We start from the raw sequence: 12,401 nt of genomic DNA, 5'->3' as shown, positions 1-12,401 counted from the left end.
ACAGATTAAGGGAAAGAGAGCAGAGAGATAATGAGACTGGGAGATAGGGACAGAGAGAAAGAGAGAGGGACAGAAAGAGAGAGAGAGAGAAAGTTTGACAGAGGGAGAGAGAAAGTGAAAGATCTGTTGGGAGAGAAACAGAAAGCGAAAGACAGATAGCGAGATTGTGAGAGGAAGAGAGAGTGAGAGACAGGTAGAGAGTGAGGCACAGGAAAAGAGGAAGTGACAGAGAGTGTGTGTGTGTGAGAGAGAGAGCTAGACAGTGAGAGATAGGGCGAGAAAGAAAGAAGCAGAGACAGAATGAGTCAGAGAGAGACATGGAGACGGAATGAGAAGAAAGAGAGAGAGGAAGACAAAGAGAGAGAGACATGGAGAGAGAAATGAAAAGTGAGAGAGAGAGAGACGGGGGGTAGAAAGGTGGAGAGAAAGAGGGACAGGCCGGCAGCGAGTGTGAAAGATAGATAAATGGAGACAGAGTGAGGGAGAGAGGGAGACAGAGAAAGAGAAATAGCGAGACAGAGCGAAAGAGAGTGACAGAAAGTGCGAGAGCATGACAGAATGATAGAGAGCGATAAAGAAAGAGAGAGAGAAGAGAGGGGAGGGAGCAAGAATGAGTTAGTAAGAGGAAGAGAGAGAAACAGGGAGGAATAGAGAGAGAGAACGAAAGACAGACAAAGAGAGAGAGTGACGGAAATAGTGAATGTGAGTTAGAAAGAGGGAGAAAAGGACAGCGATTGCATGAGAGCAAGAGGGGTAGAGACAGAGAGACAAAGGCAGATACGGCGATATAGCGAAAGTGAGAGAGAGCGAGAGAGAGAGACAGAGGAGTAGAGAGAGAAAGAGCAAGGGAGAGAGAGTGAGACAGGGAGAGGGGGTGATAGAGAAAGTGAATGAGAGAGACAGATTGAGGAAGAGAGACAGCGAGAAACACAGAGAAAGTGAGAGAGAGAGAGTTCATGTGTGAGAAAAAAAGAGAAAGAATGTGAGAGAGTGCGAGATAGAGACTGAGAGAGAGGCAGGGAGACAAAAAGAGAGATAAAAGGAGGTAGGTTGACAGCGAGAGAGGGAGACAGTGAAAGAGAGAGAGACAAATAGAGAGGGATGAAGAGTGAGAGAGAGACTGATTAAGGGAGAAAGAAACAGAGAAAGAGACAGACAGAGGGACTGACAGAAAGAGTGAGGGGATTAAAGAGAGAGGGATAGAGACAAAAGTAGACAGAGGGAGAAAGAAAGTGAACAAAATGTTGGGAGAGAGGCAGAAATGGAGATACAGAGGGATAGCGATAGAGAGAGAGAGAGAGAGGCAGAGAAGCAGAGAGACACAGGGAGAGAGAGAGAGGCAAATGGAGAGACACAGTAAGAGACACTGAGAGGGAGGGAAGCAGAAAGAGTGACAGACAAAAAGAGCAAAATACAGAAAGAGAGACAAAGAGTGAGAGAGAGAAAGGCCATTAGAGATAGACACAGAGAGGGGGGTAAGGTGGAGGGAGCAATAGAGTGCAAGAGAGAGAGAGAGAGCGAGAGAAATAGAGAGAGAGAGGCATAGTCAGGCGAGAGACAGATAGATAAAGTCATGTAGAGAGATTGAGACAGGGTTGAGAGAGAAATACAGAGAGAGAGGGGGCAGAGAGGGAGAGAGAGCGAGAGAAGGACAGATAGTGAGATAGAGTGAGACTGAGAGAGGGAAATGGAGAGAGAGCTATAGGGAGCAATAGCGAGCGGAAACGGTTGACAGTTCGTGCGTGAGAGACAGCCACAGAGAAAGACAGAGAGAGGCAGAGAGAGAGTGATGTCAGAGATAAAGAAAGCATTAGAGATACAGTGAACGAGTGAGATAGAGAGAGCGAGTGAGAGTGAGTGACAGAGAGAGAGAGAGAGAGGATGAGAGAGTGTAAGGGAGGGAGAGAATGAGGGAGAAAGAAAGAGAGAGGGGGGAGAGAAGAGTTAAAGGAAGAGAGACAGTCACAAAAACAAAGAGTGATTAAAAAAAAGACAGCATGAGTGAGAGAAATAGGCAGGGAGGGAGAAAGAGAGATCAAGGCAGAGAGAGCGTAATAGAGTGAGCAAGAGCGAAAGAGAGAGACAGAGTGATTGGGAGACAGACATAGAAATAGAAAGGCAAAGAGAGAGAGAGAGAGAGAGAAAGAGAGAGTCGTCTACAGGGCATGTAAACAGTCAATAGCAATAGAGAGATGGCTTGAGTGAAAGAGAGAGAATGAAAGAGAGTCAGAGAGACAGAGAGAGACAGATGGAGAATGGGAGATACAGAAAGCGTGAGAGATGCAGTGTCTGAATGAGACAGAAAGAGCGAGCAAGGGAGAGATAGCGCAAGAGAGAGGGTAAGAGAGAGAGAGAATGAGAGAGATAGAGTGTGAGAGATAGAGAGCGCTAAAAATAAAGACAGAGGGAGGAGGGAAACAGAGAAAGAAGGAGACAAAGAAATGGAGAGACAGAGTGAGAGATGAAGAGTTATAGAGAGACAGAGTGACAGAGAGGCAGAGGGTAAGAGAGAGAGAGAGAACTAGATAGAGAGAACAGGAGGGAAAGAGACAGAGAGAGAGAGAGGGAGAGAAAGAGACAGGGAGGGATAGAGCCCGAGACAGACTGAATGAGAGAGAAGCAACAGGAAGCAAGAGAGAGAGAGACAGGCAGATGGAGAAAGAGCGAGAGCAAGAAGGAAACAGAGAGAGAGCAAGAGAATGTCAAAGAGAGAGAGGAACAGAGAGAGTGAGTGAGATGAAGAGTGAGAGAGAGCAACATGTGAGAGAGAAAAAGAGGGAGAAGGACAGAGAAAGATAGAAACAGACAGCGAGATAGAAAGATTGGTAGAGTAAGAGGGTGGGAGAGAGGAAGAGAGAGAGAGAGGCAGATACACAGAGGAAGACAAGTAGAAAGACAGAGAGAAAGAGAGAGGTGAGAGAGAGAGAGAGAGAGTCATCCACAGGGCGTGTAAACAGTCAAAAGCAATCCATAGATGTCCTGCGAGAAGGGAAGAGAGAAAGACAGAGACAGACAGAGAGAGAGAAAGAGACAGAAAGAGAGAGATAGAGAACGAGAGAGGGATAGAAAGAGACAGGTATTGGGGTGGGAGGTGGAGTGGGGGAGCCCGAGACAGATTGGATAAGAGAGAAGCAGCAGGAAGGAAGAGAAAGAGACAGGCAGATGAAGAAAGAAAGGGAGAGAAAGAGGGAAACAGAGAGAGATAAGAGAATGTCAAAGAGTGAGAGGAACAGAGAGTGTGAGAGAGACGAAGAGTGAGAGAGATCAACATGTGAGAGAGAAAGAAATAGAGGGAGAGGGACGGAGAGAGATATGCACAGACAGCGAGAGAGAAAGGTTGGTAGAGATAGAGGGAGGGTGATAGAGAGAGAGAAAGAGAGACAGAGAGGGAGGGAGTGAGAGAGAGAGAGAGACTGTCGTCCACAGAATGTGTAAACAGACAATAGCAATCCATAGATGTCCTGCGAGAGCAAGTGAGAGAGAGAGAGAGAAAGATAGAGAGAGAGAGAGAGAGAGGTTGAATGTCCTAGAGAGAGAGAAGTGCCATTTACAAGGCCTGCAAACATTTCATGTATAAACATCCGAATATCTACAAAGGCAGTAAACCCTGGAATATTTTTCATAAAGTGACAGCGTGGGAGGGATAGAGGGAAAGAGAGAGAGTGCAGAGAGAATGATAGAGTATGTGGTGAGAGAGAGAGAAAGAGAGAGAGCGACTCCCTTTATTTATCCATGCGGCCTGTAAACAGTTCATAAATTAATTCCAAATTTCTACACAGGCTGCAAACCCTTGAATCTGTCAGGGAGAGAGGGAGACAGTGCATGTGTGTGTGTGCGTTTATGTGTGCTAGAGAGAGAGAGAAAGAGAAAGTGTGTCGCTCTTTCTCTCTGTCCAAAGACACAGTCTTTCTAGGCGGAACGGTCTGTCATCAGCTCTTCAAGAAAGATGGGAATACCTCCAAAGACAGCAAACCCTGTAATCTTTGTGTGAGAGACAGGGAGGGTGGGAGTGAGTGAAAGAGAGAAAGTGCGGAGAGAATGAGAGAGTGTGTGGTATAGAGTGTTTGTGGGGAAGCGAGAGAGTGGGAGAGAGTGTAACTTTTTTTTATTTCTACAAGCAGCCTGCAATCAATTCATCAATAAACATCCAATCTGCAGCACAGACAGCAAACCCTCTGTCAGCGAGTGTGAGAGTGAAAAAAAAGTGAGAGATTTTTTTGGGGGGTGTGGGGGAGAGAGAGAGAGAGAGAGTGTAGGAGAGAGAGAAAAAGTGGGAGAGAGAGAGGGAAAGAGAGAGTGAGAGTGAGAGTGTGTGAGAGTGGGGATGAGCATGGGAGCGAGAGAGACATGATTTGTGTGGGAGTGAAAGACTAGGGATGAGAGCGAGAGTGAGTGGGAGAGAGAAAGTGGGAGAGTCGGGGAATGAGTTTTCTCTGTTGTTCACACAGGCTATATGGAGTTCATCATGAAAGACCCGAATGCCTGCACAGAGAGCAAGCCCTGGAATCTCTGTCAGAGGAAGAGATATATGGAGAGAGAGAAATACTGTCAGAAAATGAGAGGGAAAGAGTGAGAGAAAGGGAGAATGCGAGAGACAGAGGAAGGTGATTGACGATGTAAGAGAGAGTGGGGTACGGGGGGTGAGAGAACGCTCAAAAGTGCGCCATTCACAAGGCCTGAAACTGTTCATAATTAATGACCAAATACCTGCTCACCGACCAAGCCCGGGATTCACTGTAAGGGGAGAGACAGAGACCGAGGGAGAGAGAGAAAGAGCGAAAGTGCGGAAGGGAGTGAGAAGGTTTGGGGGAGTGAGAGAAAGAGAGAGAGAGCAGCAGGGAGCGAAACAGTGTGGGAGACTGAGATATTGCGGGATCAGAGAAAAAGTGTATGTTTGTGAGAGAGAGAGAGAGTGGAAGAGCAAGAGAGAAAGATCGAGTGATATTATTGTAACCAGTTCATCAAAAAAATCCAAATGCCTACAGACATATTAAACCCTTAAATTTATGTAATAGAGAGAGAGAGAGGTGTTGACGGAGAGAGAGAGAGAGGGAGAGGTGGTGAGTAAGAGAGAGAGAGAGTATGTGAGTGGGAGGAAGGGAGAGATTGAACGTTCTACAGAGAGAGATAATGGGAAAGAGAGAGAGGGAGAGAGAGTGTGCCATTTACAAGGCCGGCCATAATTTCATGAATAAACATCCGAATACCTTCAAAGGCAGCAAACCCTGGAATATTTTTCATAGGGAGATAGTGTGGGAGTGATAGAGGGAAAGAGAGAGGGAGTGCTGAGAGAATGATAGAGTGAGAGAGAGAGAGTGTGTGTGTGGTGAGAGAGAGAGAAAGAGAGAAAGCGATTGCCTTTATTTATCCATGCGGCCTTTAAACAGTTCATAAATAAATTCCAAATTTCTACACAGGCAGCAAACCCTTGAAACTCTGTCAGGGAGAGAGGGAGACAGTGCATGTGTGTGTGTGTGTTTGTGTGTGCGTGTGTGAGGGAGAGAGAGAGAGATAAATTGTGTGTATGAGAGAGGGAGAGGGACAGAGTGATACAGAGAGACAGAGATAGGAAGAGAGTAAGAGAGAAAGAGAGAGAGAGAAAGAAATTAGAGAGGTAGAGAGAGAGAGAGATAGAGAGAGAGAGAAAGTGTGTGTATTTCATCAGGAAAGATACGAATACCTACGCAGAGAGCAAGTCCTGGAAGTTCTGTTAGGGGAAGAGGCGGGCAGACAGAGAGAGAGTTATATTGACGCAATCATTTCTTCAATAAAAATCCAAATTTCTACACAGGCAGCAAACTTTTGAAAACCTGTCAGGGAGAGAGGGAGTGTGTGTGAGTGTGTGTGAGAAAGAGAGAGAGAGAGAGTGTTTGTGTGTGTTCACACTGTCTGTACACATTTCATCATAAAAGATAAAATTACCAACACAGAGAGCAGGCTCTGGAACCTCAGTCAGAGGAAGAGATGCAGAGAAAGAGAAAGAGATGGAGACAGAGAGAGAGAGAGAGAGAGGCAGAGAGAGAGAGATTGGGGGAGAGCAAGATGGAGAAATTGAGTATGGGTGAGGGAGAGACAGAGCGTGTGTGTGCCCGAAAGAGACAGAGAGAGTGCTTGTGTGCCGTTCACACGACCTGAAACTGCTGATCAATACAAATCCAATTTCCTGCAAAGAGAACAAGCCCTGGAAGCTTGGTCAGAGGTAGAGATGTGGGAGAGGGATAGAGGGAGATGGAGAGGGTCGTCCACACCACACGGCCTGCAATAAATACATCAATAATTATCTAATTAGCTACACAGACACAAACTCTGTCATCTCTGTCAGAGAGGGAGAGTGTGGAAGGGAGAGGGAGTGTGGGTGTGTGGGTGATATAGAGAGAGAAAGAGAGAGAGAGCGGGGGAGAGAGAGAGGCGGAGAGATAGAGTTTCAGAGAGAGAGAATGAGTGTGGTAGAGGGAGAGAGAGAGAAAGAAGGTGGGAGAGAGAAAGAGAATGAGTGAGAACGCGGGAGAGAGAGAACGTGTGGTAGAGTCAGAGTGTGTTTGAAAGAGAAAGTGTGTGTGGGGGAGAGAGAGAGAGAGAGAGTGCACTTTCTCCATACTATCCTCTCACTGCTCATCATTTAAGATCCAAATTGCGACACAGATAGCCATGCTTGAATCTCGGTCAGAAGGAATGTGTGTGGGAGACAGAGACAGAGAGTGTGTGCTAGAGAGAGAGAGGGCGGGAGAGAGAGACAGACAGACAGTGAGAGTGTGAGAGAGAGAGAGAGAAAGAAATATTGTGGTGGAGGGAGAGCCTGGTAAAGGGTATATTTCGGAAGTGCTTCGTGTAGATGGTAACCACTGCAGCTATCCTGCGTTCTTGGTGGAGCGCCTGAAAGTTTATGCATGTGGTGCTAGTCAATTGAGCTGCTTAGCCCTGGACAGTCCCATATTTCATGAACGTTCTGGGATGTGCTCTCACCCAGGAATTGCGGGGTACTCCAAAAGACTCCTGACTTGTGTCATGGAAATGGTAGGCAGGTTATTTGGCACCAGGAGGTGTGTTTTCCCAGCACATTTCCGACATTCTGGCCTGCTCTTGTAGAGTCAGGATTCATACGGACAGCCCAGTTCAGCTTCTGATTAATGCTATCCCCCAGCGTGTTCATAGTGGGGTAATCAGTGGTGTTAAGGCCATTGAAGTTCAAGTGGCGATCATTTGATTCTTTCTTGTTTGAGATGGTTTTGCCTGAAACTTGTGTGGCGTGAATGCTGCTTTACACTTGTCAGCCCAAGCCTGCGTGTTGTTGTCTATGTCTTGCTGCTTTCTGATGTGTACGTCTTCAGTATCTGAGGACCAGGGAATGCTGCTGACCGTCTGCAATCTCCAGCTAATATGCACATTTCTTACCTTCTGATGGACGGCAGGTCATTGTTGTAACTGCTCCAGATTGTTTGGCTGTGGACACTACCCTGAGGATCTCGTGCAGTGATTTTCTGGAGCTGTGATTACTGACCTCCAACAGCCACAACCATCTCTCTTTGTGCCAGGTATGACTCCAACCACTGAGGAGCTTTCCCCTTAATTCGCTTTGACTCCAGTTTTGCTGGGCTCCTTGATGCCACACGGTCAAATGCTGCCTTGATGTCAAGGGCAGTCACTCTCACCTCACCTTGGGAGTTCAGCTCTTTTGTCCATGATTGTTCCAAGGCTGTATTGAGTTCAGGAGCTGAATGGCCCTGGCAGAACCCAATCTGGGCGAGCGTATGCATGTTATTGCCAAGCAAGTGCCGACTGTGTGCACTGTTGATGATCCCTTCCTTTATTTACTGAAGATGGCTAGTTGGATGCTGGGGCAGTAATTGGCCAGGTTGTTTTTTTCCTGCATTTTGTGCACAGAGCAAGCCTATGAAATTTAACACGTAGCCGGGTGTATGCCAGTATTCAAGCTGTACTGGATCAACGTGTCTAGGGGCGCATCATGTTCTCGAGCACAAGTCTTCACTGCTGTTGTCGGAATATAATCAGGGCCCAAAACCTTTGCAGTATCCAGTGTCTTCAGCCGTATCTTGATTTCAGGTGGGGTGAGTTGAATTGGCTAAAGATTGGCAACTATGTTGCTGATGATGTCTAGAGGAGTCCGAAATGCAGCATCCACTTGGCACTTCTGGGTGAAGATTGAAGCAAACACTTCTGTTTTTTTTTCTTTTGATCTGATGCACTGGGCTCCTCCATCATTCAACATGGGGATATTTGTTGAGCCTCCTCATTCAGTGAATTATCTATTTGTCACTACCACTCATGATTGGATGTGGCAGTGCTACAGATCTTAGATCGGATCCATTAATTGGGCAGCATCTGGTTCTGTTCCTGGCAGGCCATTCTGTACTCTTCATTGAACCAGGGTTGATCCCCTCCCTTCATGTTAACGCAAGAGAGGGGGCTATGTCGAGCCATGAAGTTACAGATTGTGCTCAAGTGCAATTCTGCTGTTGCTGATCGCCCTCAGCGCCTCATGGATACACAGTCTTGAGTTGCTAGAACTATTCAAAATCGATTCAATATAGCATTCTTTTAGAACCACACCACATGATGGAGAGTATCCTCAATGTGAAGAAGGGGCATTGTTTCCACAAGGACTTTGCTGTAGTCCTTCTGGTGATACTGTCATGGGCGGATGAATCTGCGGCAGGAAGGTTGGTCAGAATGATTTCAAGTCTGCTTTCCCCTCACCAAATACCGTAGACACTATCTAGCAGTAATGCCATTTAGGGCCAAGCCGGCTCGGCCAGAAGTGGTGCTTCCGAATCATGTTAGGTGTTGCACATTGAAGTCACTGACTCAGAGAATATTGGGCGACACCGGCACACTGAGTGATCCCTTACTTTCATGTTCAACATGGAACAGCATGATTCATCAACTGAAGGAGGACCGTACCTGGTAATCAGCTGAATAATTCCTTGCCCAAGTTCGACCTGATGCCATGAGATTTAATGGGAGCCAATTATGCATGCGTGTGTCAATGTGTGTGAATGTGTGTGTGTTTGTGTGCTTCTGTGAGTGTAAATGTGTGAGTGTGTATTTATGTATTTTGTGTGTTTGTGTGTGTGCATGAATTTGCTTGCATCTTTGTGTATGTGTCCCTCACTGCTCTTTGTGTTTGTGTATGTGTGTGTATGTGTTTGTGCGTGTGAGTTTTTGTACATCTGTATCCATGTGGGTGTCCGTGTGTGCATTCGGATGTCCATTTGTGTGTGTGCGTGTGTGTGTTTGCTTGTGTGTCTTTGTGACTGTGACTTTATGACTGTGTCTGCATGTTTGTGTGTGTTTTCCCTGTGCATCTAAACAAAGAACAAAGAACAAAAAAAAAGTATAGCCCCTGGAAAGGACCTTCGGCCCTCCAACTAAAACATTTTGGACTTCCGTGGTCCATATCCCTCTGTTCCATTCTATTCATGTATTTGTCAAGCTGCCTGTTAAACACCACTGTCGCACCTGCTTCCACCATCTCCTCTGGCAGCGAATTCCAGACACTCACTACCCTTTGCATAAAAAAACTTGCCCCACACATATCCTCTATAGTTTTCTCCTCTTACCATAAACCTATGTCACCTAGTAATTGACTCTTCTACAGTGGAAATAAAAACTTCTGACTATCTATTCTGTCAATGCCACTTGTAACTTTGTAAACTTGTATCAAGTCACCCCTCAATCTATGTCATTCTAGTGAGAATAATCCGAGTTTCTCCAACCTCTCCTCATAGCTAATAATCTCCAGACAAGGCAGCGTGCAGGTAAACCTCCTCTGCACCCTCTCCAAAGCCTCAATCTCCTTCTGGTAATGTGGAGAAAAGAATTGCATGCAATATTCCAATTGTGGCCTAACCAAGGTTCTATACAGCTGCAAAATGACTTCCCAGCTTTTATACTCAATATCCCTGCCAATGAAGGCAAGCATGCCATATGCCTTCCTGACTATCTTATCCACCTGCGTTGCCACTTTCAGTGACCTGTGGGCTTGTACACCCTGATCTCTCTGCCCGTCAATGCACTTAAGTGTTCTGCCATTTACTGTATAATGCCTGCCTGTATTAGACCTTCCAAAATGCATTCCCTCGCATTTGTCCAGATTAAACTCCATATGCCATTTCTCCACCAAAGTATCCAAACGATCTATATCCCATTGTATCCTTTGACAATCCTCTTCACTATTAGCAACTCCTACAACCTTGGTGTCGTCTGCAAACTTACTATTTAGCCCAGTTACATTTCCCTCCAAATAATTTATGTATACTACAAACAGCAAAGGTCCCAGCACAGATCCCTGTGGAAGTCCATTAGTCACAGCTGTCCGTTCAGAAAAGCAGCCTACTACTGCTACCCTCTATGACCAAACCAATTCCGTATCCATCTTGCCAGCTCACCTCTGATCCAGTGCGACTTTACCTTCTGTACCAGTCTGCCATGAGGGTCCTTATTAAAGGCCTTACTGAAATCCACGTATATAACATCCACTGCCCTTCTTTCGCTGTTCATCTGTGTCACTTCCTCGGAAAACTCGATCAAGTTCGTGAGGCTCGACCTCCTCTTCTCAAAGCCATGCTGCCTCTCACTAAACAGAATTACCTGGAAAAACTCAGCAGGTCTATTTAGACCTGCTGAGTTTTTCCAGGTAATTCTGTTTTTGTTTTTGTTTTGGATTTCCAGCATCCGCAGTTTTTTTGCTTTTATCTCTGTGTTTAATTGACTGCCACTGCTCTTCAAGAAATGCCTACCTCCTTGAAGAAGTTCTGTTCTTTTCTGCGACAAGATTTCCGTTCCTCTCTTTTGCCTTGTTCACCTTTCTTCCTTTCCATTTCCCTCCTGGTGTTTGACAAGGTGTTTACTAAAACCCACTTTCACAGCCATATCTCCTTTCTCAGTGACTGTCTCCATCTCCGACTTACCCCACGTGGATTTCAACTGAAATTCCACCCCTCATGTTTCGAACCCACCCAGGATTACAGGCATCTCCGGGACATAAAATGTTTCTTGGACTGCTGTTCCCATCACATTCTGAGATCCACACTCAGTGCCATGCGCCGCCATATGAACACACTCGACCTCTCCCTCCAGCAGCACCGCCGTACCCTTTTTCAAAGCTGCGCGTGCCCCCAGTTTCATTTTATTCTTCAGCTCATCCGACACCTCAACAAGAAACTTTTTCTCTTTCTCTCAAGTGCTGAGGAACGCAAGCTCCAACAACTCATCGACACCAACACCCATCTAGGACCCTCCACCCCTGCCTGTCCCTCCGTCCCCACCCCATCTTCCAATCCCAGCCCCAGCCGTGTATTCACTATACCCCCTGACCTTCCCCTCTCCGATGCTGAACGTTCAGTGCTCAGCAAAGGATTTAGTTTCATACCCTTACGCCCTCACCTCAATGAATTTCGGGCTCGGCATGATGCTGAACTCTTCTTCCGCCGTCTTCGTCTCCGGGCTCACTTCTTTGGGCAGGAGTCCTCTCCCAGTTCAACGGATCCTTTTACCCATCTCCAATATTCTCCCTCCACCTGGACCCCTCCCTCTGGATTCTTACCTTCTCTTGATCTTTTTATTGAGAACTGTCGGCGCGACATTAGTCGTCTCAATTTCTCTGCTCCTCTCACCCGTTCTAACCTGTCTCTCTCTGAACTTACTGCACTCCATTCTCTCAGGTCCAACCCTGACATTGTCATCAAACCCGCTGACAAGGATGGTGCTGTTGTTGTCTGGCGCACTGACCTCTACCTCGCGGAGGCTGAGCGTCAACTCGCAGACACTTCCTCCTACCTCTCCCTGGACCATGACCCCACCACTGAACATCAAGCCATTGTTTCCAGGACTGTCACTGACCTCATCTCCTCTGGGGATTTCCCTCCCACAGCTTCCAACCTGATAGTCGCCCAACCTCGGACGGCCCGCTTCTATCTCCTACCCAAAATCCACAAACAGAACTGCCCCGGTAGACCGATCGTCTCAGCTTGCTCCTGCCCCACAGAACTCATTTCTCGTTATCTTGACTCCCTTCTCTCTCCCCTTGTCCAGTCCCTTCCCACCTACATCCGTGATTCCTCTGACACCTTACGTCACATCAACAATTTCCAGTTCCCTGGCCCCAACCGCTTCCTCTTCACCATGGACGTCCAATCCCTCTACACCTCCATCCCCCACCAGGATGGTCTGAGGGCCCTTAGCTTCTTCCTCGAACAAAGGCCCGAACAATCCCCATCCACCACTACTCTCCTCCGTCTGGCTGAACTTGTTCTCACGCTGAACAATTTCTCCTTCAACTCCTCTCACTTCCTCCAAATAAAAGGTGTGGCTATGGGTACCCGCATGGGTCCCAGCTATGCCTGTCTCTTTATGGGGTATGTTCCAGTCCTACTCCGGCCCCC

The sequence above is a fragment of the Carcharodon carcharias genome, chromosome 18 (genome assembly GCF_017639515.1).
Source record: "Carcharodon carcharias isolate sCarCar2 chromosome 18, sCarCar2.pri, whole genome shotgun sequence".
NCBI classification, from domain to species: domain Eukaryota; kingdom Metazoa; phylum Chordata; class Chondrichthyes; order Lamniformes; family Lamnidae; genus Carcharodon; species Carcharodon carcharias.
Note: the sequence above shows the minus strand (reverse complement) of the source record.